Genomic DNA, 17,299 nt, shown 5'->3' with positions numbered 1-17,299 from the left:
GGCTCCACGGAGAGGGAGGAATGTGAGTTATTACAATGTGCACATTGCAGCAGAACATCTGGGAAGAGCATATAATACAGCAGATTACAGACACCATCAATCGGGTTGCATGAAAAATTGCAGCTTTTCAGTGGTAAGGGCTCTCTGGTTTTTAGAAGGTTTCCCTTTGATTACTTGAGCACAAGTTGCCTGGCTGCCAAGTTACATATAACATGATAGCCAGTGAAATTAATAGGCAGTCCGAGTAATGCAGACGCTCTGCATAGCTGCTCTCTGTTCGGATTATTCTTATTATTGTTCTCCGTAGTACATGCCTGCACAAGGCAATCTTGCCTTGCACAGGCGTGTACTATGGAGGACAGAGAATGAACTTCAATCCAATATTGCAGCCAGCGGGTAAGGAAAGGGTGAATCAAACACCCGAAAACCCCGCCCGTATCGCTGTCTGCAGCCCAACTATTATACAGTAGACTTTGATTCAAAGGTAATTTTTCTTTTTGACCATTGGACGCAGAATATCCCTTAATAATGGCGTCGGGTCATATTTCACTGCAGTTTCCTGTGTTTTTATTCCAGAGAAAACAAAAAGCAGAGCAGTCTCCCAAAAGATCCAATCTTTCTCACAGTCACCAGTAGAGATGAGCAGATCACTGAGCACAGTCCTGGTCCAGGTCACTGCTCTCTGGCCATGGACAGGAGCTGCCTGAATTTCCTGCGTGTTTGGGTACCCAGACACAGTGTTTAATTTGAACGCTTGATGTCGACAGCACGGCAGCCAACCGGTGAGCTTAGCGGCTCAGCCCATGTAGACTGAACTCCCACTCTGAGCTGCTGAGCTCACTGATTACGTGCAACTATGTTCAGTTGACATTAGTGCTGCAGCCACATCGGGAGCAGTGCCAGAGACCCAGCTTATTTTATTATAAAACTGCAGCCAAGAAAGATGATTTTCTGAAAAGAAACAAACCCCTTTAAAAGGCTCATCCTATGAACAGCATATGTGGTATTACTTATTCACACTATAGGTGATAAATGTATCACTGCAGGGACTCCAACCAACCACAGGCAGCACCCAATGTGAATGAAGGCAGTGTGCATACTACTCTTTTCACTGGCTATAGGTTTGGCGGTGATACATGCGTACAACCATATAGATTTTGCGGTGACTCGTGCATGCAACCATATGCAGTACAGACCAAAAGTTTGGACACACCTCATTTAAAGATTTTTCTGTATTTTCATGACTTTGAAAATTGTACATTCACACTGAGGGCATCAAAACTATGAATTAACACATGTGGAACTATATACTTAACAAAAAAAGTGTGAAACAACTGAAATTCTGTCTTATATTTTAGGTTCTTCAAAGTAGCCACCTTTTGCTTTGATGACTGCTTTGCACACTCTTTGCATTCTCTTGATGAGCTTCAAGAGGTAGTCACCGGGGAATGGTTTTCACTTCACAGGTGTGCACTGTCAGGTTTAATAAGTGGGATTTCTTGCCTTATAAATGGTGTTGGGACCATCAGTTGTGTTGTGCAGAAGTCTGGTGGATACACAGCTGATAGTCCTACTGAATAGACTGTTAGCTGCTTTTTTCTTGCCATAATACAAATTCTAAGTAAAGAAAAACGAGTGGCCATCATTACTTTAAGAAATTGAAGGTCAGTCAGTCCGAAAAATTTGGAAAACTTTGAAAGTGTCCCCAAGTGCAGTGGCAAAAACTATCAAGCGCTACAAAGAAACTGGCTCACATGAGGACCGCCCCAGGAAAGGAAGACCAAGAGTCACCTCTGCTTCTGAGGATACGTTTATCTGAGTCACCAGCCTCAGAAATCGCAGGTTAACAGCAGCTCAGATTAGAGACGAGGTCAATGCCACACAGAGTTCTAGCAGCACACACATCTCTACAACAACTGTTAAGAGGAGACTTTGTGCAGCAGGCTTTCATGGTAAAATAGCTGCTAGGAAACCACTGCTAAGGACAAGCAACAAACAGAAGAGACTTGTTTGGGCTAAAGAACACAAGGAATGGACATTAGACCAGTGAAAATCTGTGCTTTGGTTAGATGAGTCCAAATTTGAGATCTTTGGTTTCAACCACCGTGTCTTTGTGCGACGCAGAAAAGGTGAACGGATGGACTCTACATAACTGGTTCCACCGTGAAGCATGGAGGAGGAGGTGTGATGGTGTGGGGGTGCTTTGCTGGTGACACTGTTGGGGGGATTTATTCAAATTTGAAGGCATACTGAACTGGCATGGCTACCACCGCATCTTGCAGCGGCATGCTATTCCATCCAGTTTGCGTTTAGTTGGACCATCATTTATTTTTCAACAGGACAATGACCCCAAACACACTTCCAGGCTGTGTAAGGGCTATTTGACCAAGAAGGAGCATGATCGGGTGCTACGCCAGATGACCTGCCCTCCACAGTCGCCAGACCTGAACCCAATCGAGATGGTTTGGGGTGAGCTGGACCGCAGAGTGAAGGCAAAAGGGCCAACAAGTGCTAAGCATCTCTGGGAACTCCTTCAAGATTATTGGAAGACCATTCCCGGTGACTATGTGAAAGACATATTTTCAGTTGTCTCACACTTTTTTGTTAAGTATATAATTCCACATGTGTTAATTCATAGTTTTGATGCCTTCAGTGTGAGTCAATTTTTCATAGTTCTGAAAATACAGAAAAATCTTTAATGAGAAGGTGTGTCCAAACTTTTGGTCTGTACTGTAGGTTTGGCAGTGACTCGTGCATACAACCATATACTGTAGGTTTGGCAGTGACTCGTGCATACAACCATATAGGTTTGGCGTGTTATCACTCCCATAGGCTTATTGAAGTGATTAGATCATGGGTCATGTGTGTAGTACAGCTCGCTTCATACAGGATTTTGGGGTTGGTGGTGGTCCCGTAGATAGGTGATAATTGTGGGATAACTCATTAAAGTAAATAAAGCAATGTCAAATCCTTTCTCCTAATCTCAGACAGCTCATTTATCTTTAGTTGTAATATAAAAATGTCAAATGTCAGTAATGTAAGGAGCCTCCTTTTATTTTTTTTATTTACAACCCAGAAATCTGTGTGTAGGTGGTGGTGTGTCATTACTAATATATGATATGTCATCCTGACCTATAAGCTTATTAAATTATGTGCTATAAGTTAAGTTTTATCTGACTTTAACTTCAGATCGTACTGCACAGCTTTATTTCATAACCCTATTACTATGGACGGATGCACAGCGTAGTAATATGAAAGCACCTAAGGGGTAACCCAGGATTAGAAAAAGATAGCTTTTTTTTTTTTTTTTTTCAAAAAACAGCGCCACCCCTGTTCACTGGCTGTCTGTAGTATTACAGTTTAGCTCCATTCACTTTAATGATGCCAAGCTGCGACACAAGAGACAACCCATGGTTCTGTTTTAGGAAGAAAGAAGCCATGTTTTTCTCTGCAAACCCCTTTTATGTGGTTTATTAGAATCGGGAGGGTCCTGGTGTTGTAGCTGCAGTGTGTATGACAACGTGGCTGTATTGTGCCGGTGTGACACTGACTTTAGCATAGGGTCTGAACCATGATGTCACATGTGAGAAGTAGAGCCTCCATTAGACTTTGTGATGAGAACATTTGTTGGGTCATGATACATTTTCAGAACACTCAGTGCGGAGATACACAGCATGAAACTACTGGAACAAACAGCAGCCACGTGTAGGACATGGAGTCCGGCCTCCAGGCGGCTGTGACATGCACATGTAGGTCCTTTAATAAGAACAACACTGTACTTCCATACTAGGAGGTATCATCTAAGGCCTCTGTCACACTTCCGTCTTTCTTTTTCCATCACAATCCGTTGTTTTGTGAAAAAAAACGGATCCAGCAAATGTTTCTGCTGGATCCGTTTTTTCCCCATAGACTTGTATTAGCGACGGATTGTGACGAATGGACACACGTTTCATCCGTCATAAAAATTGCTGTCCATCGGGCGGAGACAAGGAAAGGAACATTTTTTGTGCATGTCAGAAAATCGCTCAGCGACAGATCCTGCGCTGCCCGTCATTGGCTATAATGGAAGCCTATGGACGCAGGATACGTTGCTGACTGTGAAAAGCAGGAATCCAGCGACTGATGCCGTCTTTTGAAACTGAGCATGCGTGGAAGAATTTCCCGTCAGGGAAATTCTCTCTCGCTCTCTCTCTTTTTACTATTGATGCTGCCTATGCAGCATCAATAGTAAAAAGACAATGTTAAAAATAAAAAAAAATCGTGATATTCTTACCTTCTGGAGTCCCCCGCAGCCTTCCCGATAACTCGCGATGCTGCCGGCAGCTCCCGTTCCCAGTAATGCATTGCGAAATAACCTGATGACGTAGCGGTCTTGCGAGATCGCTACGTCAACATGTCATTGCTCGCAAAGCATTACTGGGAACAGGAGCTGCCGGCAGCATAATGAGCATTGGGAAGGCTGCGGGGGCCGCCGGAAGGTAAGAATATCACAATTTAAATTTTTTTTAAAATAATTTTTAGCCTGGGTTGTGTTGTGTATGCGTTTTTGCAGCAGAAAAATGTGGCAAAGACACATACACAATGTGTGCACATAGCCTCGACAGATCCGTCCAAAAAAACGGACCCATTGCACCCGTTTTTTTTCAATCTGCACAGGATCCGTCTTTTCAACATCTTGACGGATTGTGACTGATTGTAAAAAACGGAAGTGTAAAAGAGGCCTAATAGCAATAAGGGGGCAGCCTCACATTTATTCATTGTCCATCACTGACAAGATCTTCTCTCAGCATCGACTTCTCATGTGAACTGTACGTATTAGCTGAAACTTAATATATTTATTGTGGTATTATGTAATTAAGAACTTGCACTTTTATATTTCATCAAAGAGAATAAAGGGAAGGACATCTGCACTTATGTCCTGTGTTTATTTGTATAGTGAAAACAAAGTATATAGAAATACCAATAAACACTATATAGATAAAATATATCACACAGAGCTTTTACGACCCTACATTGTTAATCTATAGGCTTTACTTTTCTTCGCTCCCTTCATATCTTCCACTCTTCTGTGATGGTTTTTTACAAGATTTTCAAGTGTAAATTATTGCTTATTCAGAAGAGCATGTGTACGGTCAGACACTGATGTTGGGTGAGAGGGCCTGACTCATAATCTCTGTTCTTCTTCATCTCGGAGAAGTTTGATGGGGTTGAGGTCAACTCTTTTTGAGGGTTAGTCAAGTTCTTCCACACCAAGCTCTCTGAACCATGCCTAAGTGGACCTTGCTCTGTGCACTGGGGCACACTCATGATGGAATAGAAAAGGCCTTCCCCACACCGTTCCTATAAATGTGGTCACATAAAAATCTCCAAAATATCTTGTTATGCTGAAGAATTAAGATTTCCCTTCACTGGAACTAAGTGGCCTAGACCAAACTCTGTGGTGTCAGCCATTACAGGAGCATGCTGGAACTCCATGAGCTCTTTAGGCCATGGTCACACATTCTGGCAATCCCTGGATGTGTTGCAGCTGTAGAACAGCCACGAGAAATGTTGCCGCAGAGACGCTAACAGATTTTTCGAGCACGCCAAAGTTACTCGGATAGCACCCGAGCATGGTCGGATAACACCTTATCCCAGCATGTTCACACATCACTAATAATAATATATAATAATATATTCTGCTGCTTTCATATGTATAAAAAAAAAACAGAAAGCAAGTAGAAACCACTAATATACAGAAAGGGATCAGAAATAATCAGGAAAGAATAGGAAGCTGCAGAACCCATGGGGAAATAGGAAGAGAGCAGAACCCACCCCCAAAAAATAAATTGGAAGCGGCAGATCCCATTAAGAAAGAACGTGAAGAGAGCAGGACTCACAAAGGAACAATATTAAGATAGCAGAAGCCACCTGGCAAGACAAAAAAAAAAGCAGCGAGCAGGAAGCACAGGATGCCAGCTGGACCAGAGTGAGCTGCAGAGTGACTTCAGCACACAAAATGCTTGCAAGTACTTTCCGTTTCAGGAAAGCATCCACTATGTATTTCCTTTAAGTAGAGGGCTTTTCGGTCTCTTTCGTCCCGCTACATTTAGCCCAACTTGGGTCTCTCCCTAAGGTGGCTAGCATATATGTTCAGCACACAAGGTCACTTTTATTTTTGTGACTGAACAGCGCCCTCTAGTGTCCATTACAGATTGAGGTGAGGCTGCTCAGTTACAGGATGAGACATTCACGCATTGTCCTGGCTGGCACTTTATTTGTGGACTATAAATGTCCTTTTCAGTCCATATCACTCTCCGAGTTTTTTTTTTTATACCAGACCTAAATAATATGACAAATCTGTCTGGTTAGTACTTGATTGTGGTGGTTGAGGGGTGGTAGATATTTTACACCCATCAGTAAGAATTGTATGTTCCCCTTTGGCTGCTTTTTTTTTTATTATTGTTTTTAATGTCAGTTTTCAAAATGCTTTTAACTGTATGTTTTGGTAATGTATATATAAATACCTATATATTATTTTTAGAAATGATACATTTGTTATATATACTTTGGGGTGCACTTTCTTTAAAAACATACAAATATAATAAAGCAGTGTGTGTATAGAGCGTTCAGTAGTAGCACTTTGGTTGGGGTCAGCCTTTTTGGCTTTCTTAACCTCTCATTCAACATCATCAATTGTGGAGATTTCAATGTTTCCAATAAACAAAGAAAGTAAAAAAAAATGTTTTAACTTAACAAAAAGAAGAAAAAAAAACATTTAAAAATTGTCTGCGCTGCTGGAAAGCTCCTGCTGCGATATTCATTAGAAGGCTTTTTATTGTCCACTACGCCTTTCAGTGCCGTACTGCCATCTTTATCAAGTGTAAAAAAACAAAACACTTTTTTTTTTTTTTTAACACTTGATAAAGATGCCAGTACGGCATTGCAGTGGACAATAAAGACCCTTCTAATGAATATCGCAGCAGGAACTTTCTTTCCAGCAGTTCAGACAATTTTTAAATGTGTTTTTTTTTTTTGCTTTGGCAATTTCCCTCAGGCGGATCCTTCCCCAGCCACAGGGCAGCGGCAGCTATCTAAACCTTCACACAACCACCCTATTGTACAGTTATTCAAAACCTTTAACTTCCTCCTCCACACACCCCCCCCCCTCACTGCACACTCCAACCTCCCTCTGCTGAGGACTTTGCCACACACTTTAAAAATAAGATCGACCAGACAAGGCAAGTCTTCATTGTTCAACCACCACAACCCCTTTGTATACCTGACTAATGCCCAAACCCCATCCCATCTCCTCCCGAACCTCACCACCACACTTATCCCATCCCTAACCCGCCTCTTCAACCTATCACTATCTTCTGGCACCTTCCCTTCTGCTTTCAAACATGCCACAATCACGCCTATCCTTAAAAACCCAACCCTTGAACCAACTGCTATGTTCAGCTATCGCCCAATATCACTGCTCCCATTCACTTCCAAACTGCTGGAGCAGCACGTCCACTCTGAACTTTCCTCCCACCTCTCATCTAACTTGCTCTTTGACAATCTACAATCTGGTTTCCGCCCCCATCACTCAACTGAGACCACCCTGACCAAAATCACTAACGACCTACTTACCGCCAAAGCTAATGGACAATACTCTGTACTCCTCTTTCTAGACCTGTCCTCTGCTTTCGACACAGTTGACCACTGCCTCCTACTACAGATCCTCTCCTCCTTTGGCATCAAAGACCTCGCCCTATCCTGGATCTCCTCATACCTTTCCAACCGCACATTCAGCGTCTCCCACTCCCACACTACCTCCTCATCCCACCCTCTCTCTGTTGGGAGTCCCCCAAGGCTCTGTTCTAGGACCCCTACTCTTCTCAATCTATACACTTGGCTTGGGACAACTCAAAGTCCCATGGATTCCAGTACCACCTCTATGCTGATGACACTCAGATCTACCTCTCTGGCTGAGACGTCACCACTCTGCTGTCCAGAATCCCAGAGTGCCTATCAGCCATATCCTCCTTCTCCTCTCGCTTTCTCAAACTCAATGTGGACAAATCTGAACTCATCATCTTTCCTCCATCCCATATATCTTCCTTACCTGACCTATCTATCGCAATCAATGACATCATGCTTTCCCCCGTACCGGAAGTCCGCTGCCTCGGAGTAACCTTCGACTTTGCCCTGTCCTTCAAACCACACATCCAAGCTCTCTCCACCTCCTGTCGCCTCCAGCTCAAAAATATCTCCAGAATCAGTCCTTTCCTCAATGTCAATCTACTAAAATGCTTGTGCATGCCCTCATCATCTCCCGCCTTGACTACTGCAACATCATTTTCTGCGGCCTCCCTGCTGACACCCTTGCACCTCTCCAGTCCATCCTTTACTCTGCTGCCCGACTAATTCATCTCTCTCCTCTGCTTCCCCCCTCTGCAAATCTCTTCACTGGCTCCGATTGCCTCAGCGTATCCAGTTCAAATTACTAATACTGACCTACAAAGCCATCCATAACCTGTCTCCTCCATATATCTCTGAACTAATCTCCCGATATCTTCCCTCACGTAATCTCTGTCCCTCCCAAGACCTCCTTCTCTCCTCCACACTTATTCACTCCTCACCCAACCGCCTCCAAGTCTTCTCCCGAATATCCCCCATCCTCTGGAATTCTTTGCCCCAACAAGTCTGACTATCAACCACATTCGGATCCTTCAGACGGCACCTGAAAACCCATCTCTTCAGGAAAGCCTACAGCCTGCATTGACCCCGCTGCCTCCTCATCGCTACCGCCTCACCAACACCGGAGCTCCTGCAACCCTCAACCTACTATCTCCTTCCCCACCATCCTGTAGAATGTAAGCCCACAAGGGCAGGGTCCTCGTCCCTCTGTATCCGTCTGTTATTGTTAGTTTGTTTACTGTAAGTGATATCTGTAACTTCTATGTAACCCCTTCTCATGTACAGCACCATGGTATCAATGGTGCTATATAAATAAATAATATTATTGTGCGCTTCTCCCTCCACAGTCACGGTTTCTTCCTGTTTATACATTTAGTATAGTAAATGTCCAATAAATTTCTGTCCAATAAAGTTATTACTCAGGATCACATTTATCACCTGAGGTTTCTCATGACCGGCACCTCTCAGGTTTTCCAGGCCAGAACTCATGTGTGTAATAACAGATTTGTAGTGTGAGAGGATTGTAGATTTTACCTCTCAAGATTAAGGAATGAGAACAAATTAACACAAGACACAACCTTCAGTCCAAACTTTATTAAACCTTTGATTTAGCAGCACTTATTTTTGTTTCTCTAAATAGACAGTAGTTGCATATTGATCCCTACAATTTCTCGCCCGGCTGGTGCTTTCTGTTTTGCCAATTTACGATACCAAACCTTGCTGTATGCGCATCTCACTTCAAAAGATACCAGCATATATTTATCGGATTATACGTGCCGTTATATACCAGGTTTATAAGAACACTTTTTCCCTCCAAATTTGGGAGGAAAACATTGGTGCGTCTTACAATCCAAAGTGAGCTTACCGGTGGTGGGTCGGTGGCGTTGGAGCAGGGTTACAGGAGGTAGGCTTGCTGCCATGCTGCGGTGTCTGGGCGCTCATTAGATGTTGTGTTGGCGCCAGTGAGCGGAGTCCCTTTCCTATTTAGTTCCCTGCAGTGGGCTTCAGGAAAATGGCCCCCAAAGGCGGAACATGCACAGATTGAGATCCCAGTAGACAAAATCTTATGACAGCCCAAGGCTCGCAGCCTTGCACCGCCTGGGCTCCTTTTCCTCCCAGCCCGGGGACTACAGCATCGCCGCGCTCCTGCTGGCCTCCTGAAGCAGCAACCCTACCTCCTAAGATCCTGCTCCACCGCCTCTGCCACCCAACAGGTAAGCTACTGTTAAAAAGGTGATGTGTCTTATAATCCATTTTAAAACATTTTTCGTCCTATTTTCCACCCTTTGGGGTGCGTCTTCTATACCACAAAATGCATTCTATATATTAGTTTAACTGGATTGCAGTTCATTTCAATATAGCAACTTACAATATAAAAATGGAGCCAGTTACACTGTTGTATTCTTGAAAATAGATGGGTGAGGGTGCCTGACTAGGCAGACCTGAATAGAAGGCAATCCATGAAGACAAGGTATAGTTATAATGATGTTCCAATAAAAATAGGCAGATGTAGGTTGGCAGAACAGATATTCATCAGGCCAGTATACACTTGTCTGCTCTCCAGATTTAACATAGAGATCAAATCTGCAAATTGTCACTTCAAAGAGGAAGAGGACTTGAACTTTAGCACCACCTAATGGAACCAGCAAGCCTGATAGTCAATGTCCACCCTTTAATGACCCTTGCTATATGCCATAGGATAAAAGCCAAACCGGACTCTCAATTTGCAGGTCATAAGGGTAACTGCTTCTCATCAGTGCAAAGTGCAACTTCTGATTTATAGTTTCAGACAGTGGTCTACAGCCACTTCAGGACCTGATTCCTCAATTAGGCCCTTTATCCAAAGCTGTACAACAACCCATACCATACAGTGTATTTATACCTGAAAAATTAGTGTTCAAGGCATTATGCTTTGTAGTCTTGTGTTAATTTAGCATACAGGAAATTATTGATTTTAAAAAAAGTGTAATTCAGAACCATTAAAAAAAAAAGTTAAGGTTAAACGGTTTGTAAAGGTTAAAGGAGTTGTCCGGCTTTGGGGGTGGGGTACAAGTCTGCAGTTACCGGATTCTCCGATGCCAGGCATGTGATCATAAGTATGTGATTTAAATACATGAGGTCATGTGCCAACTAGACGTACGTGGCCTCGCACAATACATGGATATTAAGCGAAGCAGGAAAAGTCTAGTCTGAATGTGGTTGGAAGTATGCCAATTACACACTTATGGTCAGATGACCGCCCGCTCCTGGATTATTCACACAGTGTGCATGCTGTGAGAATTCACAAGGGTCGTCCGGCCTTGGGCTACAAGTCTGCAGACACTCTATGCAGGTTTCCCTCCTCTAAATCACTTGTGTGTTAAACAGTTCTCATTAGTAGGCAAGGTCCTTTATTTATTTGTACAAGTAGGTTTTCCAAGAAATAAACACATCCTTTGGGCTTCATTCAGCTTTCTATATGTTCTATCCATAGTTACAGTAGTGTTCTAAATAATAGCAGCCCAATATGACTAACCAGATTAATCACTGTTCTTTGTATAAGTTATATTACCACATGCAGTCGTAGTGTGCCCACATTGTGTTTAAGCGTTTCTGCCATGTTTTTCCGCAGCGGAAACCCTTAAACGCTAACAAAACACATCCCATTAATTTTATTTGCATTCCGCAATTGCTGTGCCCATGCTGCGTATTTTGCCGCAGCGGAATTGCATCGCGGTAAATTACGCAGCATGTTCATTATTTTACGGAATCGCGGCGATTCCACCGCCATAGACTTGTATTGGAAAGCTTGAAATCCGCAAATATTAAAAATGTTTGCAGATTTCAAGCGCATTTGCTGCGGTTTTGTAAATCAAAACCGTAGCAAATAGGAAGTGACAACATGGGCATCACATGACCATCCCATAATCCAGGAAGACGAGAATCCCAGATCATTCCCGTCTTCCTGGATGATGGCTGGTATGATCTGGTATGTGTGTGTAAGTGTGTGTTTGTGTAAGTGTGTGTGTGTGTTTTTCTTCCCTCAACTTTATTTGTGATAAACGCGTAAAAAACGCATAAAAATCCGCACGCGTTTTCCCTGGCAAGGGTGTGCGGCTTTGATGAGGAAAAGTCTGCTTCTATTCTGCAACACGGCACATAGCCTAAGAAAACCATCACTCCGCATTCATAACCTGCATGTTTTTGTGTCTAATAGAATAATTAGATGAAAGGCTGGTTTCACACTTGCGTTTTTGAACGCATGCGTTTTAAAAAAAAACGCATGGTACAAAAACGCATGTAAACGCGTGTAAACACTGCGTTTTTTTGACGCACGCGTTTAACGCGTGCGTCAAAAAAACGCAGCGTTTACACGCGTTTTTGTATGCGTTTGCGTTTTTTTGAGCAATTTTCAGAAAAAAAAAAAAGAAAAAAGGGCACCAGTAACACAACCAATGGGAATAGAGAGGGCGTATGTGATTTTCTCTCAATATATTGACCCTAGGGGTACCGAAATGTTCACAGCTTGCTACTGTTTCCGGTGTCATGATGTATCTTTCAAGGGAGAGCTTTTATTTCAAACTGGAGTCCAGCTTCAAAATTTTCCTTGCCTGTGTTATTGCTTGGGAGCAAGACCGAAACCGCCAAAGATGGAGAAGGAGACAGCGTCGGCGGTTTTGGAGGCACCCCATCATTGAAGTGCGTGAAACCCGTGGAGCATATCACACGCTCTATGCGGAGCTGAATGCCAACCCGGAGAAATTCCAGGATTATACCAGAATGTCTCAAGATTCTTTCCGGGATTTACTGGCTCGTGTCGAAGTATCCATAAGGCGACAGGACACGCGGCTCCGTAGAGCAATTCCACCTGAGGAACGTCTGTTAGTGACATTACGGTACGTTCCAAAACTAAACCAATGACCGTGCAATTTTTTGGTTATGACATGTTTTCTATGTGTTTTTTTTTGTTTTGTTTTAAACACACCATTAAGAGCCGATTTAAAATTTTTTTTTGTTTCTTTTTCTTCTAGATTTCTTGCCACAGGAGAGAGTTTATCTTCCCTGCATTTCCAATACCGCCTTGGAATCTCAACCCTCTCCGGAATTGTTGTGGACACCTGTCGTGCGTTATGGAATGTACTCCGTGAGGAGTTTATACCCGTACCCACCGTGGACATGTGGCGGGAAATATCAAAAACATTTTTGAACGTGTGTGATTTTCCAAACTGTTTAGGGGCGGTGGATGGGAAGCACATCCGCATTGTCAAACCTGCCAGAACTGGATCAGAGTTTTTTAATTATAAAAAATATTTTTCGGTAGTGCTCATGGCAATAGCGGATGCGGAGTGTCGCTTCATCGCCGTGGACATTGGAGCTTTTGGCCGTGGCAATGATTCACAGACCTTCAAGAGCTCGGATATGGGCCATCGGGTATATGGCAACAATTTTAATTTCCCCCCTCCACAGCCTCTCCCCAACACTCAAGGCCCACCGCTGCCATTTGTTATGGTTGGGGATGAGGCCTTCCAGATGTGTGAAAATCTCCTGAAGCCCTATTCTAGTAGGGACTTGGACCACACTCGAAGAATATTCAACTACAGACTGACCAGGGCCAGAAGAACCGTAGAGTGCAGCTTTGGCATTCTGGTTGCTAAATGGCGCATTCTTGCAACAGCCATCAATCTAAAAGTGGAAACAGTGGACGAGGTGGTCAAAGCCTGTGTGGTTCTACACAATTATATAATGGCTAAGGAGCAACCCCACATTGAACTTGATGAACCAGTTTCACACCCATTGCCAGATTTTCAGCATCACCCGATGCGGTCAACTGCAGCCGTTGGTCTTATGCGGGACCAATTTGCGGCCTATTTTGTGTCCGATATTGGACGGGTTTCATGGCAGGACAATGTTGTTTAAATGTCCTGTTGTATGTTAATGTTTACCAATTAATACTGATACAAATTTTTCTAATTAATAAAATTTTTAGTGTTCACCATGTCTCCTGTCTTTTTCCTCTCTAAACAAAGGTTGACCAAAGATGGGCAGTAGATATGTATATCATAATTTGTAATCCAAAACCAGGAGTGGGTGATAGTTGATGAGGTAATAATTTTTATTTTTCCATCATAATTGACCTCAGTTGCACTCCCTATTTTGGTTTACAAAGAATGATATAAACACGGGCCGCATACTTATAATAATGTAACCATATTTTAATTTATTTATTGGTAATCTTCTTGACGTCATTGCGTCAAGACTGGCACGCTCTCTATACCCATCAAGTCAAGTGTAAGAAATAATGAATTCATGATGAACATATACATGATCATGAATTCAAAATTTCTTACACCTGCCCAGGTGAGGATAGATAGTTAGCGTGTGCCAACCATTGTCCCATCAGTTTGTCAAACATTGTCACATAATGTGCTATATAGAATATGGTGAATATACAAGTCAGTAATCAACTAAATCGGTCAGGTGTCTATTTTGACATCTGACCGGTTCAGTTGAGTTCTGAACTTGATTTCCACCATTTTCTGTTTGTACAGTGACACTACACTAGTTAAAAATAAGAGTATGAAAATAACTACTATTATTTTGGCCAAATCATATCTGTATACTAAAGAAACACATATAGATGTTGTCTGGTATTTTATACTACTGGAGATATGTTTTGGCCAAAAGAATAAGTGTGTGACGAAGTTTATTGGTGTGTATTGAGAGCGGTGAAAGACACAATAAACCAAACATAATTGTTGCAAATAAACTTTTTTTTTATTGAGAAAACACAACCAAATTTATTTTTTTGTACCGCGGCGGGTTGTACCACGCCGGCTTGGGGTTGAGTGACGTAACTGGGGGGTATTCAGAACTGAAGCCTGGCTCACCGTGGAGGAGGCAGAGGTGGCAGGAGAATGGGCAAGAAAACTTGAAGGGTCTGGAAGTTCTGGGATGGGGCTTAAAACATGAGGGGCTTGAGACACACTGGAAGGTTGAGACACATCGGTAGGTGATGGGGGAGGAATAATCAAAGTTTTTTGTTTTTTTATGCGTTTTGCCAGTTTTCCGTTGGGTTTTCCTGGTTGGGGGAAGTCTTCTTGGGCTAGGTTGTAAAGTGTTGGCGGGAGACACGTCAGGACCCGGCTCCACAATTACACAGTCCGTCTCCATTGTGGAGCGCTCGGCAATGTCTGCGTCCAATACCATTGTAGTGGGGGGGAAAGATAAAGTCCCGCCTGGGTCCTGCTGCCTTGTTGGGGGGGGGGGAAACAAAAACCCTCCCAGGATCCTGGTGCCTCGTTGGGGGGGGGGGGGAAACATAAAACCCTCCCAGGGTCCTGGTGCATCGTTGGGGGGGGGGGGGGGAAACAAAGCCCATACCAGTGTCCTGCTGCATTGCTGGTGGGGGGGGAACATAAAGCCATGGATGGGTCCTGCTGCATCGGGGTGGGTCCTGCCCGGAAAGGTATAGCTTGGTCGTGCTGCATCATGGGGGGCCCGGTGCGATACGCCATGCCTGGGTCCTGCTGCATGGGGGGGTGGGCCGTCCTATACGCCTGGCCTGGGTCCTGCTGCATGGGGGGGTGTCCTGCCCGGAAAGCAACGCCTCGGTCCTGCTGCATCGGGTTGGGTCCGGTCTGATATGACAGGCCTCGGTCCTGCTGCATCGGGGGTGGGCCGGTCCGATATGGCATGGATGGGTCCTGCTGCATCGGGAGGGGGCCGGGCCGATAAGCCACGCCAGGGTCCTGCGTCATCGTGGTGTCAGCGGAGGAGGTCCAAGCCGGAGCAGCGGTTGTCACGGTGGTGGCGGTGGGATGTCCAACAGCACTCGTCATCGTGTTGGCGCTGTAGTGGAGTACACCTGTAGAGGGAATAGAGGTGGCCGTGCAGTGGTATGCAGCAGAGGTAGGAATGGGTGTTTACTTGTGACAGTGACGGCACAGTTGGATATGCCGCCACATTACGACTGACTCTGCTGCATAGCCTGCACAAAAGCAACATTGCAGGCCTGCATCACACTCAGCTGGAGATCAGGGCTAAGGTGTTCCGACATGCCCTGTTGGATTTGATTAAAAAAATGATGAGCTGGCTTCTGGAGGTCGGCTTTCACTTGATCAACGCTTTTGGCGACATCCTGGATGCGGCAATCTAAGAGGTTATGGGACACATCCATTCTGTCACCTAAAGCCTTGATAGCTTCGTGTAAAACCGAGCTCAAGTGCAAAAACTCGGGCATGAGGGACCTGTCCGAAGCCCTCTGTCGCTGCCGGGATGAGCCCGCAAAAATGGGTGCAGCGAGAGAGGACTCCGAAAGGGGAAGACCTGATGGGCCAGCCCCCTGGTCTCCAGTGAGTGTGGAAGACCCACCTGGTGCTGCGCTGCTGAATGGCTGGGACGGGTCCGTGGCTGCCGGCTGAAGGACCGCTCCAGAACCTGTGGCGACAGTCGTGCAGTGTGTGCTGTGAAAAAAGAAAACAGAAAATTAATACCAAATTAATACCAAACTATAACAAGACGGTATATCCTGTGGAAAAATATACATACCCGCTGCCGTCTTCCCACCGGACCTTGACTCCGCTGCTCAGTACCTCTCTGTCCCTCAGTTGAAGTGCTCTATAAAATAAAAAAAATTAAATTGCCTCATGTGTCGATGTGACAGTCAATACTTACCAAGCTGACGGACAAAAAACTTACCTCGCTCACGTGATCCACTTCGGATTGACGTGGCTGGAACTCCTCATCAGACGAAGACTCCGGAGAAGACATTCTGATGCGTGTTGAAAGAAAAAAATTGAAGAAATTAGGACATGTAGATCCAAAAAATTGAAAATGAATGCATTGGCTAGGATATACTCACATTGCTCTGTGTCTTGTTCAACAATGCGTCCGGGCAGGGTCTTGTCTTCTTTGCAGTCTGATGAGAAGTGACCAGAAACTTCCCCCAACCTTCCTTTTATAACCCTGCTGCTATGGGGGAGGCTTATCTGTGTCTAGACAACCTTATCTACAGTTAATTCAATCTTTTTAAAAAAAACGCATGCGTCAAAAAAACGCATGCAAACGCATGTCCAAAAAAACGCATGCGTCCCCATTGACTCCAATGCATTTTTTGTCCCAAAAAAAACGCATGTAAACGCATGCTTTTTTGGGGGGATAAAACGCCCCTCAAAAATACTACAAGTTGCATTTTAGAAAATGAACGCATGCAGTAAAAAAACGCATGCGTTCACAAACGCGTACACCAAAAAACGCATGCGTTTTCAATGTTAAATATAGGGGGAAAAACGCATGCGTTTTTTTGGTAAAAAACGCTGCAGACAAAAACGCAAGTGTGAAACCAGCCAAAGTGAGTGTGTTCAAAATAATAGCAGTGTGGAGATGAATTAGTGAGGTCAGTCATTCTGTGAAGAAACAGTTGTAATCGGGTGGCCCTTATTTAATACCTAAGGGTATGTTCACACGTAGAATTGACCTCTGCGGATTTTTCCGCAGCGGATTTTAGAAGTCCGCAGGTAAAAGGCACTGCGTTTTACCTCCTGCGGAATTACCGCGTTTTTATGTGGATTTTGTGCAGATTCCACTGCCGTTTTACACCTGCTGATTCCTATTGTGGAGCAGGTGTGAACCGCTGTGGAATCCACACAAAGAAGTG

Source organism: Ranitomeya imitator, chromosome 6 (genome assembly GCF_032444005.1).
Source record: "Ranitomeya imitator isolate aRanImi1 chromosome 6, aRanImi1.pri, whole genome shotgun sequence".
NCBI lineage: Eukaryota > Metazoa > Chordata > Amphibia > Anura > Dendrobatidae > Ranitomeya > Ranitomeya imitator.
Note: the sequence above shows the minus strand (reverse complement) of the source record.